The sequence below is a fragment of the Psammomys obesus genome, unplaced genomic scaffold, assembly GCF_907164565.1.
Source record: "Psammomys obesus unplaced genomic scaffold, mPsaObe1.curated_primary_1811, whole genome shotgun sequence".
NCBI classification, from domain to species: domain Eukaryota; kingdom Metazoa; phylum Chordata; class Mammalia; order Rodentia; family Muridae; genus Psammomys; species Psammomys obesus.
The window spans coordinates 2,021,449-2,030,942 of NW_026596466.1; positions in this window are offsets into that span (position 1 = coordinate 2,021,449).

Below are 9,494 nucleotides of genomic sequence, written 5' to 3' on the forward strand. Positions count from 1 at the left end.
GGAAGTGGGGCGGAGCTGGCAGCTATTCCTTGGGGGAAGGGATGGGGCTCAGCGGTCACATTTGCCTCTTTGTTGTGTAGTGAGAGCAGTGTGCGTCTACCCTACACTACCACAAACTCTACCCTGCCCTTCTAGCCACCACGGTCTGTACCTTTTTTTTTTCAGGCAAGTTAATTTTGTCACGTGTTTGGGCGTGGCCCTGAGAAAGTAACTAATACAGTCTCACAATCTACAACCTGAGCAGGCTGGGTCCTTCTGTCATCTTTCTTACCCTAAGAGAAACTGAGCTAAGGTGCTTCTGAGCCGAGAGATGGGTACCTGAAACCAAACTCCAGTCCTCTGAAAGAGCAACACAAGCTCCCAGCCCCTCAGCCTTCCCTCTTCCTTCCTTTTTTTAAAGTTTTTTAGATTTTATTTATTATGTATACAGTATTCTGCCTGCATGTGTGCCTGCACGCCAGAAGAGGGCACCAGACTTCATTGTAGATGGTTGTGAGCCACCATGTGGTTGCTGGGAATTGAACTCAGGGCCTTTAGAACAGCCAGTGCTCTTAACCTCTGAGCCATCTCTCCAGCCCCTTCCTTCCTTTCAGAACCCTCACGTTTATTGGGGGGAGGGGAGAAGGGAAGTTTGTGGGTGTCCATTCCCACCCACCCCGAGCCATCACCTTGTCGGTCCCCTTCTTTTGTGGGTGAGGAAACAGGGCTGGGTGAGCTGGGGCGGATCTGGACTTAGCAGTGTGCAGTGCGGGAAGCAAAGAAGGGGGATGGGGCAAATTCGGGGTGCACAGGGTTAGAAGGGGCAGCTAGTGTTGTGTTGTGTACATTCTGGGCCAAGACTGGTAGCTGTGGCCCTGGCAAATGTCCCAGGTAGGGGATTTCTCCCGGCTCCCTGTAGCTTGGGGTGCCCCCCTGGGGTCCCCCAGGGTGCAGAGCGAGGAGGCCGGAAGCTTGATCAGTGACAGAGCTTATGCTGTGCAGCCCTTGGAGCACTGTGCCCTCTCTGTGCCTGTCTCCCCGTGTCCTCCCTCCCCCATCCCTCCCCAGGGGCTAATCTGACTTCTCATCATCCTGGGTGGGTGTCCCTGTCATGTCTGTTCTTGTTCTCCTTGGAGAGGTGGGTCTGCGAGCCTGGGGCTTGCCTGTCATTCTTTCCTTTTCCTTTGGAGACAGGCACTTTCTGTGTGGGCCAGCCTGGCCTGGAACTTGCTATGGAGACCAGGTTGGCTTAAGCTGGCAGAGAGCTGCCTCTGCCCCCTCGTACTGGAACTAAGGGCGCGAGCCTCCATGTCCTTGCTTTCCTTTCCTTTTTTGACTGGTTCTTGGTAGCCCAGGCTGGCCCAGGCTGAGGATGACCTTGTCTTCCCCTCCTCCTGTCTCAAGTGCTGGAATGGCAGGCTTGTGCCACCGCACCCACCTCTTGCTGTCATCTATTCAGTACCTGCCAGCAAGGGCAGCTTAGCCAGGGACACACGGAACGGATGCCCTGAAGCAGCTGGGCCACTGTGTGTAGCCTGGGCAGTGATAAGCTCCAGCTTGCTTCAGGGTGCCCTTCCTGTGCTGGCTCACCCCTGGCTCGGGTGCTGTCAGTCGGGACTCCTCTGGGACCCTTCCCTGCTGTACAGCTTCCCCAGAGCAAGGGGTTCTCAGCTCGCCAACTTCTTCCTGGTGGCTCTGGGTCCCAGGGTGGAAGCCGCCTGGGCCGAGCCTGGCTGCCCCTCCTGACCTGCTCTGGGAGTCACATTGTGTTTCTGGTTATGAGAGCGTGTGGAGCTAACACTGACATTGAAGAAAAGGACACTGGGTGACCACTGTGGGCAGATATGGTGGCTTACAAGACTTGCTGGGAAGGCTGGTCTGGTTGCCATGGAAGAGCATTTAGAAATATCTACTTATGTAATCGCATGCGTGCGTGCGTGTGTGAGTGTGAGTCTGCACCACAGGCCTGCACAGCTCTGAGGTCAAAGGAGAGCATCAGGGCACCAGAACTCCGGGGATCTGGAGTTACATGTGGTGGTGAGCTGCCATGTGGGGGCTGGGACTCGAACCTGGGTCCTCTGGAGGAATAGCTAGTGCTCTTGATCACTGAGCCATCCCTTTAACCCCACAGAAAAGGCTTTTTTGTTTTGTTTTTGTTTTTCAAGACAGGGTTTCTCTGTGTGGCCTTGGCTGTCCTGGACTCACTGTGTAGACCAGGCTGGCCTCGAACTCACAGAGATCCACCTGCCTCTGCCTCCTGAGTGCTGGGATCACAGGTGTGCACCACCAAGGCCAGCTCAGGAAGGGCATTTTATCAAGTCTGGAATTAAAGAATTAAAACTGTGACCTGGTGGAGTGTGGAGGAAAGGAAGGAGGGAGAAGGAAAAGGAGAAGGGGAAGAGGAAAAGGAGACTGAAGAGGAGGGAGAGGAAGGTAAGGGGAGGAGGGAGAAGGAAGGGAGGAAAAAGAGGAGAGTGAGAATGAAGAGAAGAAGCAAAAATAGAGAATGGTGAGGAGAGGGGAGGGGCAGAAAGAGGAGGAGGACGAAGGGGAGGAAGTAGAAGGGAGAAGAGTCCTGGTATTCTGGACTTGTCCCCTGGACACATCCTGAGACAGAGGTGGCCTCCTGGAGATGACCATGGCGACCCTCCTGCCTCCTGTCTCCCGGTCTGTAGGTCAGTCCCTGCCTTAGGCAGAGCGCTGGCTCCTTCTGCCCGGGGGTTACTCCTTTCAGGACTGACTCCCAGTGTGAGGCTTGGGGCCTCCCCGCCCCTTCCTTGCTGTCGACCCGAGCTTGACCAGGCCCTACACTGACCAGAGGAACCAACATCTGCAGGGAGAAGGGGCCAGTGGGAAGGGAAACTGAGTGACAGTGACAGCCAGGGGAGAGCTGTGTTCTAGACCCATTCATACCCTAGGGAGTCTGGACTTTGTAATTATAAGGTCATTTTTAACACAGGGTTTCTCTGTGTAGCCCTGGCTGTCCTGGAACTCACTCTCTAGACCTGGTCTCAAACTCAGCATAGGCAAGTGCTCTGCCACTGAGCTACATACACAGACCCTTCCCCACCTTTTATTTGAAGACCTATCTCATGTATCCCAGGCTAGACCCAAATTAACTATGTAGCTTAGACTGTCTATGAACTCTTGTTTTGTTTTGTTGTTTTTTTTTTTGTGACAGGGTTTCTCTGTGTAGCCTTGGCTGCCCTGGAACTCGCTTTGTAGACCAGGCTGGTGTCAAACTCAAGAGATCTGCCTGCCTCTGCTGGGATCACCACTACTGGGCATGGCTTTGAACTCTTGATCCTCCTGCCTACATAGCTCAAGGGAATACACTGCACCAGGCCCAACTTCTGTAACTTACTTTAAAATAATTTCTTTTTATTGTAAAATTTGATTTGATTTTAAAATTGACTTATTACACGCTAACGCTGAATTCAGTATTTGCAGAGGCCAGAAGGGGTTGTCAGACCCCTTGGAGGGAGAGTTCCAGGCAATGATGGGACCCTCCGGTGTGGTCGCTGGGAACTGGGCTTTAAACCAATAAGCCACCTCTCCAGCCTTTTAACAGTTTAAAAATCACATTTATTGCTGGGCATGGTGGTGCACGCCTGTAATGCCAGCATTCGGGAGGCAGAGCCAGTCAGATCTCTGTGAACTCAAGGCCAGCCTGGTCTACCCAGTGAGTCCAGGGCTGCAGCCAGGGCTACACAGGGAAACCAAACACAGAGACACTTAATAAAAAGAAGAGATCACAGGCTCAGTAGACGAAGGGCTAAGCAAGTGTAAGGACCTCAGTTCGAATCTGGATTGCCCGGACAGCTGTCAGGTTGGATAGGACAGAGGGTCTGAAATTTCACCACTCTCAAGGGAAGATGGGCAGCAGAGGCTGAGAACCCCTGGAAACTGGTGAAGCAGCTAGCCTGGCGGACACAGTGGGGACCTGGGAGAGGCCCTGCCTCCAACAAAGCGGAAGTCAGGGACTCACCCCAAAGGCTGCCCTCTGTCCTCCACATTCTCTCTCTCTCTCTCTCTCACACACACACACACACACACTGATTTTTTTTTTTTTTTTTTTTTTAAGATTGTATCTAGGGCCGGAGAGATGGCTCAGCAGTGGAGCGCACCGGAGGATCCAGGTTTGGTTTTCAGCACCCATGAAGTAGCTCACACCTATTAGTAAGTAACTCTCTTCTGAACTCTGCAGACAAATGCTCATGCACATAAAATACAACGAAAAAAATGTCCTTTTAAAAATAGCCATGTCTGAAATACATTCCTCTAGGTACAAATAGAAAATTAATCACCTACTCTCCGAAGCTAATGGCTACTGGTATATTTGCTGATTGAAGGATTGGAATACAGGGTCTCACTGTGTAGACCAGGCTAGCCTCCAATCAGAGATCCCATAGCCTATGTGCTAGGATTAAAGGCGTGTGCCATCATGCCTGACCCAATTATCAGTATTTTATTTTATGTTGTTTCAGAGCTTGCTGTTTTTTCTCTCTGCCCATTTGTTATCAGAGCAAATGTTTTATTCTATTTTAACAATGTGTATACATGTTTTTGTGTGTGGATACGTGTACTGAGTCAGTGCAGGAGCTCCCCAAAGCAAGACCCCTGGATCTGGAATTACAGGGATCTGTGAGCTGCCTGAAGCAGGAGTTGGGAATGGAACTCAGGTCCTCTGCAAGAGCTAAGAAACTGCTGAGTCACCCGTTCAGCCTCTGTTTTATTCAGTTATTTTGGTTTTTCATGACAGTGTTTCTCTGTGTAGCCTTGTCTGCCCTGAAGACCAGGCTTACCTCGAACTCATGAGATCCACCTGCCTCTGCCTTCCAAGTGCTGGGATTAAACACGTGCAGCACAATGCTTGACTGTCCTATTTATTTTTATTATTTTTGGTTGAGTGTGTGTGTTGCATTCTATAGCATCAGACACAACAGTGTGGAGCTGATTCCCTCTTCCTGTACTCCAATCCCTCACTGGAGGCTTCTAGGCAGGTGCTCTACCACTGAGCCACACCCCAGCCCCTCACTGGGGGATTCTAGGCAGGGGCTCTACCACTGAGCCACACCCAGCCCCTCACTGGGGGATTCTAGGCAGGGACTCTACTGCTGAGCCACACCCCACCCCTCTACTTTTTGAGACACAGCCTCACTCAGTTGCTCAGGCTAGTCCTGAGTTATCACTCTCATGCTTAGCCTCCTGGATGCCAGGATCACCGGATGTTTCACGGTGCCTGGCTGGGGGTGACTTTGCTATCAAAGCAAGCTCTCTTTGGCAGTCACTCTGTCCCCATGTCTCAATGTGGAACACCCCATGGCCCAGGAGGAGGCCCTGGCAGATGCTGCTGCGCCATGCTCTTATTTTTGCATACATCCGCAAGGCATATTCCCTGCCCCCTTTTTTATTTATTTGTTTTCTTCTTTAGACAAGCTCTCACTATGTAAACAGTCTAGACTGGCTTCAAACTCACAATCGTCCTGCCTCAGCCTCTCTTGTAAATCGGTTACTCTCAGGTATTCAGCGACAGCCACACAGAACAGACTAAGACACCATCCACGGGCAGACGTGAACAGAAAATGGTAAATCTGCACAGCAGGATATTACCAAACTCAAAGGGACGTTCTGGGAGAAGCGGCTGCATGCGTGAGCCCGGGAACATCGGGCAGGGTGAAATGAGCCACTTGGGACAGAGGGCCTCTGGGGTGACAGGTGGGGAAAGGTGCCTTCTACAGGGCGCTGTACACGTCATGGCATGTATACACACACACACACACACACACACTACAAACACATACACATAGCCATACATACACACTATACACACACACACTATACATACATACAAACACATACACACAATCACATATACAGAGACACACATATACACAAACATACACTCAAATACACATATACACAAACATACATACAGACACAAACATTACACACACACACACTTGGGGCCTCAACCTAAGCAGAGCCTGGGGTGATGGCTGGAGAAGGCTGTGTTTCCGGGGCGCAGGCTCAGCTTGGGAAAACGAGAGCGCCTCGGACGGACGCTTGCGGTGGACCCATGCGTGTGCTTACGTGCTAATGCGCAGGGCTGCGGGGATGGCTCAGTGCGCCAGAGCCCCGGCCACTGTGCGTAGGGCCCGGGTGCATGGCAGCTGCCTCCCAACCATCTGCAGGTCCAGCTCCAGAGGAAGCCTCTGACGTCCCTGGGCACTGCACAAACACACACACACATTCATACCCCCACACCCACATCCACACAAACACATACCCCCACACCTATCCACACATTCCTATACACACCCACAATACACACATTTCCATATACACACCCGCACATACACCTCCCCACACACCCATTCACACATAAACACCCGCCACACCCATCCACACACACACACACACACACACAAACGTATATGTCGGCACATAATTAAAATGGATAAAAATAAAATCTTTATAAAATGGTCAGGCTGGCAAGCTGGTGCCTTGTCTCTGCCTAGCCTGACCACCAGAGTGTGAAGCTGGGCACCCACATGGCGGCAGAGGGCCGACTCCTGCGAGTCGTCCTCTGACCTCCATACTTGCCCTGTGGCATGTGCGTGTGCACACAAACACACACACACACAAAACATAAATAAATGTGAAAACGTAAAAACTAGTCGAGCCAAGTGTCGTTGTGCACACTTTTAATCCGGGCATCCAGGAGGCGGAGTCAGATCTCTTGAGTTCAAGGCCAGCCTGGTCTACAAAGTGAGACCCGGTGGGGTCTCAACACTCCGCCCCCTTCACTCCCGCCGCTGGGAGAGACCCCGCCCCTCTGCCCCCAGGTCTCTCCGTGTAGCCCTGGCCGGCCTCGAACCCAGAGACCCCCAGCGCTGGGATTACGGGAATGAGGGTTTCTGTGCCGAGAAGAGACACCATGACCTCGGCAGCAGTTACTAAGGAGAACATTTACCTGGGGCCGGCTTACAGTTCAGAGGTTTAGTCCTTTACCGTCCTGGGGGGAAGCAGGGCGGGGTCAGACACGGTGCTGCAGGAGGAGCCGAGGGCTCTACATCTTGATCCCAGGCAGCCGGAAGGGACCTGGGGGCCCACACTGGGCGGAGCTTGAGCATAGGGGCCCTCAAAGCCCGCCCCACCGTGACGCACTTCCGCCAGCAAAAGGCCCTGCCTCCCAACTGTGCCACTCCCTGTGGAGCAAGCCTTCACCTGAGAGTCTGTGGGGGCCTTACCTGCGCCAGCCACCACACACTGGTTTGTCTTGAACTTGTGATCCCCCTGCCTCAGCCTCTCGACTGCTAGGACGGCAGGGCTGTACTGTCTTGCTCTGGAAAGCGTCTATTTCCACATGAGGCCATTTTGCAGTTTTGTTGCTCTAACATAGGGTGACATTAATTTTTCCCAGAAAGAGCACTGTCAAAGCAGCTCCCAGGAGCACGGCGATGATGGCTCAGGGCTTGCTGCTCAAGCGTGAGGACCTGACGCGCGCAACCTTTGCTCTAGGGAGTGTGCGGAGGGGCGGAGACCAACGGATTGCTTGGGGCTTGCCAGCAGCCAGCCCAGCTCTGGGTTCATTAAGAGGCTCTGTCTCAAGGGTGTAAGGCAGAGTGAAGGCGCAGGTGGCTCCTGACACCGACATCCTTGCGCACACCCACCTACACACACAGGGACTGCTGTGAAGTCAGACGCGGTGAACCAGGGAGCTCACTGAAATACAGGGTGCCTTGCAGGAGTGTGGGTGACTCTGATAACCTGGTGGATTGTTTAAATACGTGAACAACCTTGGGTAGGGCCCAGGGACTTGTGTAAGCCTTTATGTTTTGGTTTGGTTTTCGAGACAGGGTTTCTTTGTGTAGCCCCGGCTGTCCTGGACTAGCTCTGTAGACCAGGCTGGCCTCGAACTCACAGAGACCTGCCTGCCTCTGCCTCCCCAGTGCCACCGCGTCCAGCTTTGTGTAGGCCCTTTTAAGTTGGCTTTACTTTATGTGTCTCAGAGCCCACGGCTTCCCTCTATGACGGAATTTTGAGGAGACTGCTTCCACACACAGGAATTAGGGCTGGGGCGCCATTCCATTGTAACAGAGTCCCCCAGGAGAGGGAGCTGTACCAGGAGAATAGAGTCCAGTCCGTGCAGGGGGCCATCCTGGAGGAGAATCAAGGTTTCCAGCAAAAAGCAAACAAACAAAAAACCCCAAACCAAAAACCAAAAACCGGTGGGCAGGCCCCCTGGCCAGAGCAGTTTTTTGTTTCCAGAGAGATGATGTGCTGTGGCTGCTGAATCGGGGCACGCACAGCTGTTGTGGGGCTCCCCCTGGCCTCCTGCACCCTCCTCTCCAAGGTACAAACAGAGGTGTCCTGCCTCGAAGCTGCGATCGGCGGGTGCCTGTCAGGTTTGATCATGGCAGGGTTTGTTTTTGACTCTCAGCCGATGGGAAGGGGCTGACGTGTGGGTGGGTGCCTGGCTGGTGAGGAGAGGAGAGGGGCTTTCAAACCGTAGCCATGGGAAATGTTTTTCTTTCCCACTTGAAAGAAAATGAATGCTAACGAAAGATAAAAAGGAAAAAAAAAAAGGAGGGGGAGTGAGGTGAAGAGAGATGAGAGGGGGCGGGAGAGAGACCTGTCTCAGGAGATTTGGAGGGTCAACCCCCTGCCATCTCTTCCCTGGCTGGGGGTTCGTGGTCTTAGACTGTCCCCCACTTCTGTGGGTCTTACGGGCCCTCTCGAGTGCAGGGTGCATCTGCCTGGCAGACAAGCCAGACACAGCAGCGCACAGCAACAGAGGGGCATGGAGTTGGGAGTAGGACTCTCCCCAGGTCTGGACCTCCAGATTAATCCCTACACGGTGTGGGGAGGAGCACCCACCTTTCTAACCACGCCCACCCTCCCCACCAGAGTCTCCTTGATTTTCCTGATTATAAAAACGTATAATCTATGAAAAGCAGCCATCTATGGTGAATATATTGAGTATGGCCACAGGCCTGTTCTCGTTCTACCATCTGGGTTCCAAGGATGGCCCCCAGACTGCCAGTCTTGGTGGCAGGTGCCTTTATCTGCCAAGCCATCTTGCTGGCAAAGGCCGTCTTGCTGAGCCCCCTATTACTGATTTTTGAGACGGGGAGAGACAGACCGATTGACTGAAATGCAGGTCTCCATTTGTTAAACGGCAGAGGATGGGCTTGAACTCCAACCTCTGCCTCTCAAGTTCTGGGAGTGTAGCTAGGCACCATTATAAATAACTGGAAAATGAATTAAAGCTGGAGTTTTATTCATTGTCCTCCTCACGCTGGCCGTCCTGAGGAGACTCCCAGACAGCCACCTGCACCTAACTCCCTTGCTCTGCGATATTAGGCAGCACCACCCCTACCTTCAAGGCCCCCGTGGCCTGAAGTGTAGACTGAGCTAGAGGCCTAGAGCTCTTGACTAACGTCGTGTGAACGGATTCCATTCACAGCACCAGAAGGGAGAGAGAGGACATCCGAGGAGACCCCGAACTC